Below are 16,457 nucleotides of genomic sequence, written 5' to 3' on the forward strand. Positions count from 1 at the left end.
GGGGACCACGGGGCGCCTGGCTGGCTCAGTCCGTAGAGCGTGCGACTCTTGATGTCCGGGTTGTGAGTTCGAGCCCCACGCTGGGTGTGGATGTTACTTAAAAAAAAAAAAAAATCTTAGGGGTGCCTGGGTGGCTCAGTAGGTGAAGCGTCTGCCTTCGGCTCAGGTCATGATCTCGGGGTCCTGGGATCAAGCCCCGTATTGGGCTCCCCGCTCCGCGGGGAAACTTCTTCTCCCTCTGCCTCTCTGTGTGTGAAAGCTCTCTCTCTCTCTCTCTCTCAAATAAATAAATCTTTAAATAAAATAAAATCTTTTTAAAAAGCAGGGGGGGAGTACCAAGTGGTTTTCTTTTTTCTCTTTCTTCCTTCCCTCCCTCCTTCTGTTGTTTTTCTTTCTATCTTTGTCTGTGGCCCTGAAGGAGTGAGGTAACGTCACCGCCGCAGACCTCCGTTTCTCCCCTGTTTGCCTGGGCAGACACCCCCAAGAGAGACTTGGAAGATAAACACAACGTGTCAACACATTCAAAATGTTTCCCTCGCATGGATCTCCCCTCACACTTCTTTCTAACACTGGAACCATGCGACATTTCGATGGGAGGAAAGTCTCAAAATAGCAAGTAGTAAACAGCGCCAGAGAGCCGGATGCAGCTTTGCCCTGTGCCAGCCCTCAGCCCTGCTCCTGTCCAGGGGGAAGCCAGCTCTTTCCAGCCCCGGACGGCTAAGCCAGGCGACAGGGTCAGATAATCAACGGCAGGTGTCACACCCCAGAATAAACCCGAAGGAGACAAAGAGGAGCTTACAGAACACTCAAGGTTTGACTGCCCAATGGGGCAACGTTGGCTGGCGCGCTACAAGCAGCCCTGCGTGGGGGACTGGATGGTTAAATCCCAAGTGTCCTTGGATGGGCAAGGAAGGTGAGCGGGAGAACAGAGGGGGCCCCGAGAGCTTCCAGCCAGGAGGGACTGAGGGAGACAAATGCAGTGTTTATTCAGCTTACAGCGTTCGTTTTTCCCAAGTCATCTAAATGAGTTAAAGAGAAAAAAAAAAATCATCCTACTGGATTGAGTCCATCACTAAATATTTGGGACACACGCTGAAAGGTTAGAAGCAAACTCCTGCAAAGAAATGATTGCTGGAATGAGGGAGTTGGCTACCAGAGGAGGCCTGGGACGAAGGCCAACAATGACCCGAGAGAGAATGGGGAGCAGTGAAATGATCCATGAAGTTTCTTGGCATTTTCCAGCACTCCTGGAAAGAGAGCGGCTCATCAACTTCACTGAAGAATCTCCAAACAAATAGCTCAACTGTCTCCAGAAATGGGCTGGAAAACGGGACTGAAAGTTGTGGAATGACTATTTCAAGTCTGGTGTCTGGGGCTTTCTACTGCGGTTTGGGGCGCCTCCGACCCCGTTTGCCCTAATCTTCAAGGTCACACCAAGTGCCCGGCGACATCCCAGGAGTGGTTTTCTCCAGCCCCACCTGGACCTAATCTTCTCTCCCAGCCTCTGTCTTGGTGAGGGAGTGTATTTGAGCCGGCAATCTCCTTTGCCTCAAAAACAAAAACCAAAACCAAAAAACCCAAAAACCTACCCAAATTAATGCAAGTGGTGTTTGACCGATTTTCCAACAGAAACCTCACGAGGAAAGGGGGAGAGGGACCAGTATAGTCAGAATCCCATTAGACCGAATTTACCCCAAAGCTAGAAAAAGTGTCAAGAGCACTTCCTGTTTTGCCCTGGGGTCACCGCATGGCTATGGAAGTGTCCTTCCAGGACCCAGGGACCCAGGTGCTGTGAGCCAAGGCTGAGCGGAGCACACAGAATGGCCCGGGGCTGGCACAAAGAGGGGGACAAAGAAGTGGGTCCAGGAACAAGGGCAGATCTGGACCCCCCCACTGCGAGCCAGAGTAGAGGCCAGAAGGTGTATGAGAAAAAAAACGAAGAGACCCCAAACACACTGGCACCTCCGGGCATGGCCTTGCTTGTGGGGCCGTCCTCCAGTCTGTGGATAAACGTGTGCCGTGAAGGATGCCCTGCTGGTTAGGACGATAACATCGCCGGCACATTATTACATGTGGTACAGACTGAAGTACGTACTCCCGCCCCCCAGGAAGAGATCACAGTTTAATGTGGGGGAGCAAAACCCCCAAAGCAGCTAATGCAAGACTAGAAATGGAGGGGCAGGTACACAGGGACTGCTCACCAGCATTCCTGAGAGCAAAGTGAAGCATCACCGTGGGGCTCTTTTCATGGCAAGAAGCTCATATGCACCTTTAATCCCGAAGGAGCAAGATGAAATATCCTTCAATCTCTGCTCCAAATCTGTGCTTAAAATTTACTTTAAATGTTTTATGATAAAGGCTACAAAGTCTTATTTAGCACACTTTCTAAGGATTTCTTCTACTGAAGCAATTTATAAATGTTAGAAGTATAGGCTTTAGCAAAGCAAAACAATTGTGCTTTTTTTTTTAAAGATTTTATTCATTTATTTGACAGAAAGAGTTTTATCACTACAAAACATAACAAACCTGTAACCCATTAGTAGTCACTCCCATTTCCGCCCCCCCCCAGCTCTAGGCAACCACTAATCTACTTTCTGCCACTATATGTTTGCCTAATCTGTTCATTTCATATAAATGGAATCACAAAATATGTGGTGTTTGGTATATGGCTTCTTTCACTTAGCATCGTGTTTCCAGGTTCATCATGGGGCAGGATGTATTAGTACTTCGTTCCTTTTACTGACCACGTGATACTCTATTGTATGGATAGACCATACTTTGTTATCCTTTCCTCCACTGATGGACATACGGGTTGTTTCCGCCTTTGAACTATTCTGAATAATGCTGCTGTGAACATCCACGCACAAGGTTTGTGTAGACCTGTGTGCTCAGTTCTCTTGAGGATACACCTAGGAATGGAATTGCTGGGCCAAATGGTAACTGTATGTTTAATCTTTTGAGGAACTGCCAGAACGTATTACAAATTGACAGCACCATTTGCCCATCCCATAGGCAACCTATGAGTTCCAATTTCTCCATGTTCTCACTGACAATTATTTGTCTTTTTGATTATAACCATCCTGAGTGTGAAGTAGTAGCTCACTATGGTTTTGATGTGCATTTCCCTAATGACTCATGATGGTGAGCATTTTTTCACGTGCTTAACAGCCATTTGTATACCTTTGGAGAAATGTCTATTCAAACCCTTTGTCCATTTTTAAATTGGGTTACTTGTTTTTTTGTTGAGTTGTAAGTAGGTTCTTTTAATATATGTTCTAGATACAAATCCCTTCTCAGACATATGATTTGCAAATATTTTATCCCATTCTTTGGGTTTAAAAAAATTTTTTAATGTAAAAACTGGGGTGCCTGGGTGGCGCAGTTGGTTGAGCGTCCAACTCTTGGTTTCTGCTCAGGTCGTGATCTCAGGGTTGTGGGATCCAGCCCCGCATCGGGATCCGTGCTCAGCATAGAGTCTGCTGGAGTTTCTCTCTCCCTCTCCCTTTGTCCCTCCCTGCCACACGCTCCTGCATTCTCTCTCTCTGAAATAAATAAATACATCTTTAAAAATAAATAAACATAAAAACTATTCAAGGCGCCTGGCTGGCTCAGTCCGTGGAGCATGCGATGCTTGATCTCAGGGTCATGAGTTCAAGCCCCACACTGGGCATGGAGCCTATTTAAAAAAAAAAGTAAGTAGATAAGAGTATGAGCTAAGGATTTTTCTTTTTTTAAAGATTTTTATTCATTTATTTGAGAGAGAGAGAGAGAGAAAGCATGAACGGGGGAGCGGCAGGCAGAGGGAGAAGCAGACTCCCCACTGAGCAGGGAGCCTGATGCGGGGCTTGATCCCAGGACTCTCGGATCATGACCTGAGCCGAAGGCAGATGCTTAACGACTGAGCCATCCAGGTGCCCCAAGGATTTTTCTTTAGAGAGAAATAAAGGGAAAGGTAAGCAATCCAAAATAGTCCTTGTTAATGGGGGGAAAAAACCTCCAAACTATACTTTGAGTTTAGCTTTCTCTCTACTGATCATTCTATAGAAGTATCATGTTTGCCCAGAAATAAACCCTCACATCTATAGTCAATTGATCTTTTTAAAGATTTATTTATTTATTTGAGAGAGAGAGAGAGAGTGTGTGTGTGTACGTGCAGGGCCAGGAGCAGAGGGGAGAGGGACAAGCAGACTCCTTGCTGAGTGGGGCTCGATCCCACAACCCCGAGATCATGACTTGAGCCAAAATCAAGAGCCAGATGCTTAACCAACTGAGCCACCCAGGTGACCCATACAGTCAATTGATTTTTGATGAGGATGCCAAGACCATTGAATGGAGAAAGAATAGTCTATTGAACAAATGGTGCTGGGAAAACTGGGTTTGCACATGCAAAAGAATAAAGTTGGACCCTTACCTTACATCACATACAAAAAAAAAAAAATTAAATAGATCAGAGACCCAAATTTAAGAGCTAAAACTACAAAACTCTTAGAAGAAATCCCAGAGGGTTCTTTTAAATGGCACCAAAATCACAGGCAGCAAAAGAAAAAAATAAATAAATGGAACTTCATCAAAATTGAAAACTTGTGCATCAAACAACACTATCCAGAGAGTGAAAAAACAACCCAGAGATGGGAGAAAAGATTTGTAAGTCATGTATCTGATAAAATCTAAACCTCTAGAAGGATCTAAGAACTCCTGTACCTCAAAAGCAAAAAGACAAACCTTCCAGTTAAAATGCGCAAAGGACTTGAAGAGACATTTCTCCAAAGAGGATACACAAATGGCTTATGAGTACCTGAAACAGTGCTCAACATCGTGAGTCATCAGGGAAATGTGCTTCAAAACCACAGGAGAGAGCACATCATACCCAGCAGGGTGGCCACAATAAAAAGGGGGGGGGGAGAAGTGTTGGCAGGGATGTGGAGAAACTGGAATCCTCACATATTGCCCGTGGGAAGGTCAGGTGGTACAACCTCTGTGGAAAACAGTTTGGTGGCTCCTCAAATGTGAAACAGAGCATGACCATCCGATCCAACGATGCCACGGCTAGGTATATACCCAAAGAATTGAACGCAGAGACTCAAGCGGCCATCTGTACACCCATACCCACGGCATCATTATTTATGAAGGTGGAAACAACCCAAGCGTCCATCCACAGGCGAGTGCCTAAACAGAACCCATACCACGGGGCATTGTTCAGCCTTAAAGAGAAATGAAATTCCTACATATGCCACAACTTTGGATGAACTTTGAAAACATTGTGCTATGGGGCACCTGGGTGGCTCAGTTGGTTAAGTGTCTGCCTTCAGCTCAGGTCATGATCCCGGGATCCTGGGATCGAGCCCCGTGTGGGGCTCCCTGCTCAGCGGGGAGCCTGCTTCTCCCTCTGCCTCTGCCCTCTCCCCCTGCTTGTGCTGACTCTCTCTCTCTCTCTATCTCAAATAAATAAATATAATCTTTAGAAAAAAAAACATTGTGCTAAATGATATAAGGCAGACAGAAAAGGCTTGGATGATTCCACTCATATGAAATATCTAGGATGGACAAATACATAAAGACAGAAAGTAGATTCAGGTGACCAGGGCCTGGCAGGAGCAGGGTGGATGGGGAGTTATTGCTTCATGGGTACAGCGCTTCTGTTGGGGGTGATAAAATATTTTGGAAATAATAGTGGTGTTAGTTTTACACTGTGTAATTAATTAATGCTGCCAAATTGTATACTTAAAATGGCTCAAATGGTTGCTTTTTTTTATCACAATAAAAAACAGTAGAAAGAGGTATTCTTTTTAACCCCCCATGTAGTGAATTGTAATGGTGAAGAGGGTCTGAGGGGCAAAGGAGCAAATCCCTGGGTCAACTGGATTAAGAATATCTAAACAAAACAAAAAGAGGGGGCGCCTGGGTGGCTCAGTCGGTTAGGCGGCTGCCTTCGGCTCAGCTCATGGTCCCGGGGTCCTGGGATCGAGCCCCATACCGGGCTTCTTGCTCAGCGGGGAGCCTGCTTCTCCCTCTCCCTCTGCCTGCCTGTCTGCCTACTTGTGCTCTCTATCTCTCTGTCAAATAAATAAATAAAATGTTTAAAAAAAAAAAAAAAGAGGAAGGTGACCCTAACAATGAGGAGTATACATCAGGCAAACAAGAATCCCAGCCAGAAGCAGAGAACAGAAGACTCCTGGCGAGTCGGGGACCCCTGCCGACCATCAGTCGGGAGGAGGTAGTGGGGGTCCACCAAACACAGCGGAGGTTCCTCACCGGCTTCCAGTCCAGTGTCCAGGGACCCTGCCCTCCGTTCTTTTGACAGAGGGACCCTGCAAATCTTCGAAGTCACAGCTACCATTCAGCCCCAACGAGACGTGTGAGGCCAGACCCGTCAGAGGCCACAAACCGAGTCTGTGTCCCGGATGAGCCAGCACCACTGGCGGTGGGTGTCCCGTGACCGTGTCCAGCACCTGGTTACCCTGGCCGGTCCCGTGGTCTAAGGTGGCGTGGACAAACGTGAGCTCCCGTATTCCTTCTCATCTGCGTCTCAGATGAAACGTGTCTGTTTTCATTCGGTTCATGAGACCAAGGGAGTCTGCGTCCTCATCTGCTCGTCTCCCAGCCCCTCAGTTCCACTGTTGGCGACCCCGCCACTCAACTACTCGCACCTGCCTGTTCGGGGCGGCCCCCATCCCGGGACTGGTGCTTGCAATACCGCGGAATGGAACGCACTTGTGCACAAAACTGGCATTTGGTCTATATTCTCTAGGTCTTCTAGTTTGAGTCTTCTGTTTGTGGAGCCAAATGCTTGCCTGGCTTCTTACCTTCTCCCCTGTCCTGCCCTGTGGTCCCCTGGAACTAGCTCCCCGTGCCCCCCCCATTTCCTTCTCCTTTTCAGCTTCCAGAAGGGTCCCTCTCTGCCCACCTGCTCTCAGTCTCACTGCTTACCCTTGCCACCAGGCTCGTGTGGTCCCTGATCTGGGCTCCCTGGGCTTTGCCCCCCTGCTTTCTGTATACATGTTGCCCCAGGGGTCTTTACTCTAGTCCACCCACCTGCTTCGGAACACCAGCTCTAATTTGACTGAAAGTTTTCTCTCTCCCGACCCACTCAATGATCACAGTTGCCTAGAGTCTTAGCTCTGATGGATGACAGGCTTCTTACTCCGGTGGCAATGAAACCAAGCCGTAAGCTCAGCCCTTTTAAATAGAAAATAGATCTCTTAAAGGTTGTTCCAAGAAGCTTCAAATTATAAAGTAATGACGAACATCCCAAGAACACATTGTACCCCCAGTTACTTTGGGAGCTAAACACGGTCACAAAACATTTACTGGCAACAATAGTTTACCCAATAGACAAATTCAACCCATGCTTAGCGCTCCTATGAAGTGAAGCACCCCCTCCCAATAGTTGAAATCACTTGAGATTTGGTGTTTAAAAAATAGAATTGAAGGAGTCATTGTGGAAAACCCAGAACTTTGTTGGGTTTCCTTATACTTATTTTTCATTCAGTATCGTTTTTAGTTGATTTACATATATTGGCAGGCATCAGAATTTCTCCACACCTAGGGTCTCTAAAGGTTTTTTATAAAACCCTGGATGGCCACTTTGTGACAGAGATATGTGGATTCCCCATAGTCCCGTTGGGAGTTATCTAGGCAGCGGGGACAAGGGAGAAAAAAGATGGAGTTGAGAAATGGGTGAGGTCCAGGTTGGGACATTTGCTTCAGGCCATCTCTTGGGTGCAGAGGCTGAACAATTGAAATTCAAAGCTAAAGCAAGGCTAAGACTAACAGACGTCCAGGTTCAGGTTTCAGCGAGTCACAGAAAGGCAACTTAAGTTCAAAGAACAGGCATTTGGCTCTATTTTTTTTTTTTCTTTTTATAAAGATTATAAAGAGCTCTTATGAAAAAGAAAGTTAATTTCTGTGACTCATGAACAAAAGATCTCCAAAGCTCCATAAGGTTTCTATGCAATTATGTCAGAATGACTTGATGAGAAAATCAATAAGCCCATGCTTCCTACGAGTGTATCTGTGAACACGGTATGCACTTCATGAGAGCAGGGTTAAGGAATGGTGTTGCTTGTCAAGGAAAGAAGGGGGCTCACTCTGGTTAATACCGAGAGCATCTCCGTGTGCACCAGGGCACCCCAACTTGACTTTGTCCGTGATTGGCTGCTAGCCACGTGGCAAGAGCATATGTGAGAAACAGAAGCTCATTCTCCAACCCCTAGGTAGGTACTAAGTTGAGCTGCTAAGAAATTACGGAGGTAAGTCATCTGGGGGGGGGGGTTCCCAGGTGTGAAAAAGCCAGTGACCCTCTGCATCGGGAATAGCTGAGAACAGGGAGTGCCCTCTGGGACCTCACAGCACTAAGATAGAAAATAGAAGATCAGAAAAGAAGACTCAGGCAAATGTCCGAGAAAGACTCTAATATTTACACACTATTGTACTTGACTTCTACATGGTACCCCAACATCACAGGAAAAAAAAATCCTTTCTGCAAACATGAGAAATGTTACTCCAAAGAAGATGTCAGTTGCACATAAAGGTTCCAAGGACCTACTCACTGCAATACCCCAGCAGCTTATTCTTACAAATTGTTTCTGAAGGTGATGCCAATAGCCGGTGACCCCGAGGAAGCTCTAGGTTGACTGCAGCCACCCTCCACGAGCTTTGGAGCCCAGCCTGCTCCTTGTCTCCGAGGGCCTCCTAAAGGAAAAGTGCACGTGAAGGGGGCCTAGAGTTGGGGACCTCTGAGGAGCCAGAGCGGCACAGGGAGACCAGGACCTAAGGAAGACAGACAGGCCAAGACAGGCCAAGGGGAGAGCAAAGGGAGGAAGAGGCACCATTTCACCCAGGCAGGATGGATCCTATCCTCTAGGTCCAGCTCCGGCCCTGAGAACAGACGTGAAGGAAGAGAGCCCTGCCTCCACATAGCTGTCTGGGCACCTTCCCTTGGCCAATCAAAGGTCCACTCAGGCCTCTCTATAAATTCCAAGCTCACATATCCAACTGTCTGCTCAGCTCCTCCATGTAGATGTTGGATAAGTTTCTCCAACTTACCATGCCAAACCCCAAACTCCTGATTTTTGTCTACCTCCTTCTTCAAACCCACCCACGGTCCTCTCAATCTCTCTGAATGCAACTCTGTTCTTCCAGTTGCATAGATCAAAGACCTCAGCATCCTTCTTGACTCCTCATTTTCTCTCAAACCCTACATCCAGCCCATCTGCAAACACTGTTGGTTCCACCTTCAAACTATATCCAGAATCCAATCACTTCTCATCTCTACCATTTCCACCACCCTGCCCCGAGCCACCATTGTCTCAGTCCTGGATGATGGCAGTGGCCCCCTCCATGCTTCTACTTTTATTCTCCTATACCCTATTCTAAACATGGCGGCCAGACTAATCCACTTAAACTGTACTCAGACCATGTCACTCCTGCTCAGCACCCTGCCATGACACCCCGTTCCATTCGCAGTCAAAGCCGAAGTCTTAATCATGGTCCACGAGGTTGTACGAGATCTGGCCTTCCATTGTGCCTTCTTATACTGCTTCCCCCTCATGCATCCCACCCCAGCCACAACTTCCACATTGTTCCTTGAAAATGCCAAACACACTCTTATTTCAGAGCCTTTGCTCGGACTGCTCCCTCTTTCTGGAATTCTCTCCCCCACCCCAGATCCTCTAGTATATTTGGGTCTTGAGATGGGAAAAGTTAGACTTCCTTCTCTGCAGGAGGTCGGGGCAGGGAAACCAACCCTTTTCTCCAGAAATATTCCTCAGTAGTCCGATGTCTCCTTTGCCTCCTTGCAAAGCCAGATCTGTCGAGAAGTTTGGGGTGGGGTAGGGGTTGGCCCTACTATTCGGGACAGATCACAACTGAGGCAACTGAGCTGAACAACTGCTGGGCTCCCATTCGGTGGGTTCTGTGGTTCGGGTGGGCCAGCTCTGGGCTCCAGTACTACGGGGCCACCCCCAATCTCCTCTGTTGCCTATCCCCATGAGTCTGTAAATTCTACTGGAAAAGGGTCCTTCTCTGTTTTGTTCACCGCTATTTTCCTAGCACCTCTATCAGTGCTTAGGACATAGTAATGCTCAATAAGTCTTTGTAGGATGAATGAATGAATGAACCCACGAAATGACCCAGTATACCAGGGTGACCTTGCCTCCTGCCTGCATCTGAAGCACCGCTCTTTCTACATTCTTCTCTCCCAACCTGTTGGTTCTCCCTGGCTTGACTTTCTCAGTTCTTCGTGTTGCCCCTCCTCCTGCACCTTTTCCGTGTCTCCTCCCCATTCCCAGTCCACAGCCCATTTGCTGCCTGGACCGCCAGCACAGCTGGCAGGGACTTTGAGAACAGCTGTCCTATCCTGCTCGCTGGAGAGCCCACTGTGGGGCACGTGCCATACTCAGTGCATTAGACACATTTTATTTAAGCCCGAGAACGCTACGTGGATGGCATCTCCAAACAAAGCCGGCTACCCTCCACGTGCCCTCAGATCAGGCCTCCTCCCTCAGACCAAGGAAAGGGGTGCTTTCTCTGCCCTTTGCGCCCCGACTGTTGACCCACCCAACTGTCCTTCCTTGGCTTTGCCTCCCACGGTCCCATTCAAGTGCCTTCCCGAGAAACCTCCCAGAGTCTGACTCACCCCATTCATTGTAAGGCCCAAGTTCTGAGTCTCCAGGACGCCTGGGCCTGAGCCCACCCCGGGGATGGCCCACAGGAGGACTGAGGCCCGGATTTCAGCTGCCAATGGTAGCGAATTCTCCCAGAGCCCCCGTTGGCATCTTGTCCTCTGGCAATCCAGCCCAAGCGACCCGCATCACTGGGTAGCACGTTCCCTGGATGTTTTGTCTCTAACCAAAGACTTAAAAATCTTTGCCTGGGAATGGAGTGAAAAGCATTTTTGGAAATATTCAAAACATGCATCTCTGTTCCTCAATGAGAACCAAAGCCGAAGATGTGAGGTTTATAGGACATGTCAGTGGAAAAGATTACTTTTCTCAAAATACATTTGTTAAATGATAGGTAAAACAGCAAACGGATGGGAACCTACAACTGGGAGACAGCACAGGAAGGGGGAAATATGATTTTTATTATAAACATATGCATTTTATTATTTCTCCCAGTGAGGATGGGGATTGAGAAGCTGCAGCTGTGACAGGGCCGGGAGAGAGCCGTATTTTTAGACCTGTCACTTTAAAATATACCTTCGTCTGCTTTGCGGCAGCCTTTCTCTAAACAAGGCCCTCTTGGAGCCCGAACACAGGCGAAGATGAATATACGTGGGAAACAAATGACTCGCTCCCCTGGGCTGCAGGAGCGCGTGCGCGGCCCCCCCCCCCCCCCCGCACTAGACCTTGGCTCGGCCCCGCCCCCACCCAGGCCCCGCTCCTGCCCCGGCTCCTCTGGTCCCACCTGGTACCAAGTCCTGTTGGTTCTTTCCCCAGAAGCCCCTTCCGCTGAGAACAAACGAGGGGCTACAGCTTAGTGCGGCCGCCTGTGTGCTGTGGACGCATTTCCTTTCATCTACTCCACTTCCCCACGAGGCAAGCACGGGGATCAGCCCAGTTTACGGACGAGACGGGGGGCGGGAGGTTTCTTGCTCCGGGTTAGGGGGCTTGTAGGTGGTGGATGGGGGATTCGAACCCCGGTGCGTCTGGCTCCGAAGCCCTTGCCCACGCCATAGGCCGTGCTGTGGCTCCATCGTGCCGGCCGCCAGCCTGGGCGAGGCGCTACCCACCCCGGGGGCCGCCTCGCTGCCCAGCCGCCCCGACGCCGGCGCCCGAGCCACAGCCCAGGCCACAGACGCTTCTTTCTCCACCTCCCCGCCTTCCTACGGTCCTGGGAACTCCCTGGGAATCGTATTCCAGAATCCTCACCCGGGCCCCGAACACCCTGCCTGAGCCCCCCCCTTTCTCCCCCGCTTCTCTCCACCAGTTACCCTCCCTCACGTCCTCCTCCCGGACACCCGCGCTGGCCCTGCTCATTCCTGCCTGAGCGTCTCTGCTGGCGCTGTCCTCCTCCACCCCAAACCCCTTCCCCCCCCCCCCCCCCCCGCCCCTTCAGCCCCTGCTGAAGCCTTCGCCCAGGACTCCAGAGGGGCGAGCCCTCTCCCACGGTCGGGTCCACTGCTCGAGTCTACGCTCCGCTAAGACATCTTCCAGTGGTCTCGCGGGGCTCTCTTCTGCCCACGGCACACTGCCCTCCTCCTCCCCCTTCTCCTCCTCCTCTGGGGTCTGGCCTGGCACCATATCCGGGCACAGAGCAGGTGCCCCATGGTTTCTGGCCCCTTTTGACTTGATGCTACAAAGTCCCGGGCTAATGGGGTTTCCCCAAAGCAGAGGGCTGCCGGGGAGGGATGTGACTCGTGGGGAAGCCACCACCTAGTTCACAGCGATGCCAGCACCTCGACCCCCCAGCGGGCCGTCCCAGGAGCTGAAAAGCCCTGGGTCAGGCCTTTCCACCAAGCGATCGGGCCTGTTCGCGTCCTGAAGTCAAGCAGCCCCTTTCTTCCTTGTGGCATCCAGAACCAAAGTCCTGGCACAAGTGCGAGTGACAGGCACTTTATTACCGACATGTCATCGCCTACATGGGGCTGCTCTGCCGACAAGATGAGTTCTCCAGCCACTTTGCAAATGCCTGAATTATGGGTTTACTCAGTCTCTCACGCTGCCAGGCTCAACATTTTCGTTTACTGCTCTTGTTACCCTTGGCATGGTTCCGGCGCTGGGGAAGGCAGAATTCTCCCAGGCTCATGGCTCCCTAGGGACTCCAAAAAATACCTTGCCTTAAACTCCAGGTCTTCTTTGGTCCGTAGGAATCTCTACCCCCTCCCCTCCCCCCAACCTGCCCACGGCGCCATCCGGGTCTCGGGCCTGCGGATAACGGTGGAGTCCACGTCTTGGTCCTTGTTTTCAAAACCATTTCCTAGTGAAATTTCGTCATTTTGGGAAACAAGTCTGTCAGGAAATCATTTCAGGCAAAAATCAAATCCACAGCACTCCACACAAATAACAAACAGCCTGCAAAGCCCTTCAGTGGGACTCCAAGAACTGCCATTTGGAAGGGAGGTCAGGAAGTGGAGCGTAAGCATCTGGTGTTCTAAAAGCCTGGCCTGGGGGCTGTGTACAGATGTGAGAAGCCACAGGCTGTGGGGCCTGGCCTCTGAGTACCTTCTCTTTATTTTTTTTTTCCCCCGGGATTGATTTTTGGCCACCGGGGCACTGAGTCACCCAGATCTCAATTAACACTGGAAAAGCTACTCAAACAGATTGACTATTTATCAGGGTGATGGGCCATTTTCACTGAGTATTTATTTTTTAATTAGCCAAAGTGCTAATTTGCTTAGCATTTCTTGGCATAATTGGTGCTGAGAGGTCTTTGAATCTTCAGATGGTCCCTTTTGTCACTCACTTTCCAATTCACTCTGGCTCCTTGGGCATATTGCAGAGATGGATTAACTCCGTATAGTCCAACACCTTTGTTTCCTGAAACTAGTGTGAAAACAAGCACTTTGACTCCTGGAGTGTCTCAAAAAGAAGACGAGTTAACAATAGTAGACTCTTCTCAAAACACCTTTCGTTGAAAGAGCACAGCGTGTTTCATGAATGTTAACTACTTAAATCTCCCCCCACACCTGCATCCTGAATCCAAGCCATCCACATAGCTCTCCCTGGATGAAATGTAGTCCCATCTAGAGTAAAATCCCCGTGCGGAAGCTGTAATTGCTGGAGTTGCAAGTTGATGGACAGTTTTTGGTCAACATCCAAAAAGTTGCTAACGCTGTAATGAGATCTTCATTGGAGGTCCCATTGGATCAAGATCTCCCCCCCCCCCCCCATCTAATTGGAAAGATGATGCTTCTAGGCCTGTGTTTCTCAAGTGTAACCTATGGTCTGTAAGGTGCCTTCCCTTTTCCAGTGGCTGGCTTAAAATGCAAGAACAGGATGTGCTGATGGTTGGGTGAAGATCCTAGCCAGAGCAAAAAGCAAATGGGAGGTGGAGGCAAAGGCCAGCCAAATTCATTCCGGCTCAACTGCTAAAAATTCCCCAGATGTTAACTAAGAGAACTGGGAGTCCTACTCTCCCGCTGCTGCCACGGGCCTGGGCAAAAGGGATGTGGCTGGTAAGGGAATCTAGCCACTTGGTATAAGAAGGAAGCTGTGGGACGCGCGGCCAGCTCAGTCAGTAGAACATGCGCCTCTTGATCTCAGGGTCATGAGTTCGAGCTCCAAATTGGGAGCAGAGATTACTTAATTTAGAAAAAGAGAGAAGGAAGATGTGAGGAAGATGTGACCACGGTGGGGGTGGTGGTGGCCTCATTTCCTCTTTTCATCATTCAGTTTATGGTACATTAAGAATTCTTCCAGTCCGGAGCGCCTGGGTGGCTCAGTCATTAAGCATTTGACTTCAGCTCAGGTCATGATCCCACGGTCCTGGGATCCAGCCCCGCATCGAGCTCCCTGCTCTGCAGGAAGCCTGCCTCTCCCTCTCCCACTCCCCCTGCTTGTGTTCCCTTTCTCACTGTGTCTCTCTCTGTCAAATAAATAAATAAAATCTTTAAAAAAAAAAAAAGAATTCTTCCAGTCCGCCTTATTCCACCCCCCCCCCAAAGGCACTTTCCCTGACACCCCTTCTATAGAAAGGCAAGGCTCAAGAAGTTCAACATGAAGTGGATTTCTAGGGTGTTGGCCCCCGGGGAGTGATTTGCTTGCTTGTTTGTTTTTACCATGGCTCTCCATCCCTTGGGGAAGCTTGACTTACTTGGCAGCTGACCTTGGTAGAGCCTTCAATGCTATCTGCAATCTTATTTTTGTCCTTAGTCATCTGCCCCTCCTGTTCACCACAATGATGACGAATCTGAGACTTATCACTCTGCAAATCTCCAGCCCCGCCTCTGCTTCCTTCACTCTTAACAGGATGCCTTGCAGATGTCCTTACAGAGATACATGCTATGGAGTATGAACTTTCTTCTTCCTTCCCCTGTCTTCAAATTTATCTGTAGGTATGTGTTTCCAAAACTGTCCTTTCTTCATTTCCCTCCAGTGTCAGCAAGGGGTGTCCTACCTCATCTCCAGTGTCTTGATGTCAGTCCCTCCCCGCTCTGAGCCCTTGATACATGGCTCATCATGTCTACTTTCTATGTCTTCAAACTCTCCCTCTCTGCTTACTTCTACCCCCCATGCCCCATAATTAAGTCCCAATTTGGGGGAGTCATCTTCTTTCACTTGCCCTTTAAATGGGGCTTCTGAAACAGGGCTCTGTCCTAGGCTTGCTCACAATCTCCCTATTGATCTCATGTACTCCCATTGTTCAAATACCTCCAAAACACCAGATTTCCTTCTGATAATATCCACTGCTTTCTCCCCTCATTTTCTTATGAGCTCCAGGCCCGAAATTCCAAATGTCTTCTGATGACAGACAGCTCCACCTAGATATCCCGTAGGCCTTTCAAACTTTGCCTGTCCAAATTGAAGACATCTTTCCTACCTCCCACTCTCAGCTGGGTCCTTTACCTGTTTTCCCTCTCTCAGTTGATAACCACAGGGCATTCACATGGCACTATTCATAGTAACTCCCAGATGGACACGACACAAATGTCTGTTCACAAAAGAATACGATACGGCATTTAGAAGGAAAGAGCGATTTCTATTAAAAACGCATGGAGAAATCTCACAATGTTATGCGAAAGAAGCCAAACAAAGGAATATATACGGCAGAATTCTATTCATACAAAGTTAGAAGACAGGTACAATTCCTCTATGGCATTAGTTGTCAGGTTAGTGCCTACCCCTGAAGGGGCTACATGACTGGGCAGGGACCCGAGGGGCTTCTACGATGCTGGTAATGCTCCGGTTCTGATCTGGGTAATGGCCACCTAGCTATGTTCAGACTGTGAAAATTCATCAAGCTGCCACTTAGGATTCGTGTGTGGTTTTATGCACATATTATACTTTGTTGAAAATGCGTGTCTTGAACAATAGTAGCCATCTTTGCAACTTTTTAAGAGTTCTTCTGTCTCTGAAGCTTTTAAGGTATTTCACATACGAGTTGTCTCTTGAAATCCTCTCCTCCATTTCGAGGACCGTTTTCATCTCTTGCGTGGTCTGTTGCTGTTCTCCAGATGGGGCTCTCCACTCTTCATCTGTCTCCACCCTCACTTCGTCCTCTCCACTAACACCCACATCTGTTCACACCCTCCTCCTCTACTCGAAATCCTTTAGTGGATCCTCTTCATGGAACAAAAGGCACGGAAACATAGCCACGGATTGGAAGACGAAGGTCTAGGAGAAAGAGGTGTCAGTGAGGACACTTGGCAGCTGGGTGACACAAGGGAGGTGTCCTGAACAAAAATATGAAAGGCAAGAAGGTGAGTAAGCCCTGGAGGTGAGTGATGGGCTCAGATCAGGCCATACTGAGTTCGAAGTTAGTGGCTGACAAAATTGGGTGGAGGATCCAGGTCTAAA

At 48.9% G+C, this 16,457-nt stretch overlaps 1 pseudogene; it reads left to right on the forward strand.

Annotated features, from left to right (window-relative positions):
• LOC118549779 (small ribosomal subunit protein eS12 pseudogene) overlaps positions 1-16,457 on the forward strand; it is a 28,534-nt pseudogene that overhangs the window by 936 nt on the left and 11,141 nt on the right.

This window comes from Halichoerus grypus, chromosome X (genome assembly GCF_964656455.1).
Source record: "Halichoerus grypus chromosome X, mHalGry1.hap1.1, whole genome shotgun sequence".
Lineage (NCBI taxonomy): Eukaryota > Metazoa > Chordata > Mammalia > Carnivora > Phocidae > Halichoerus > Halichoerus grypus.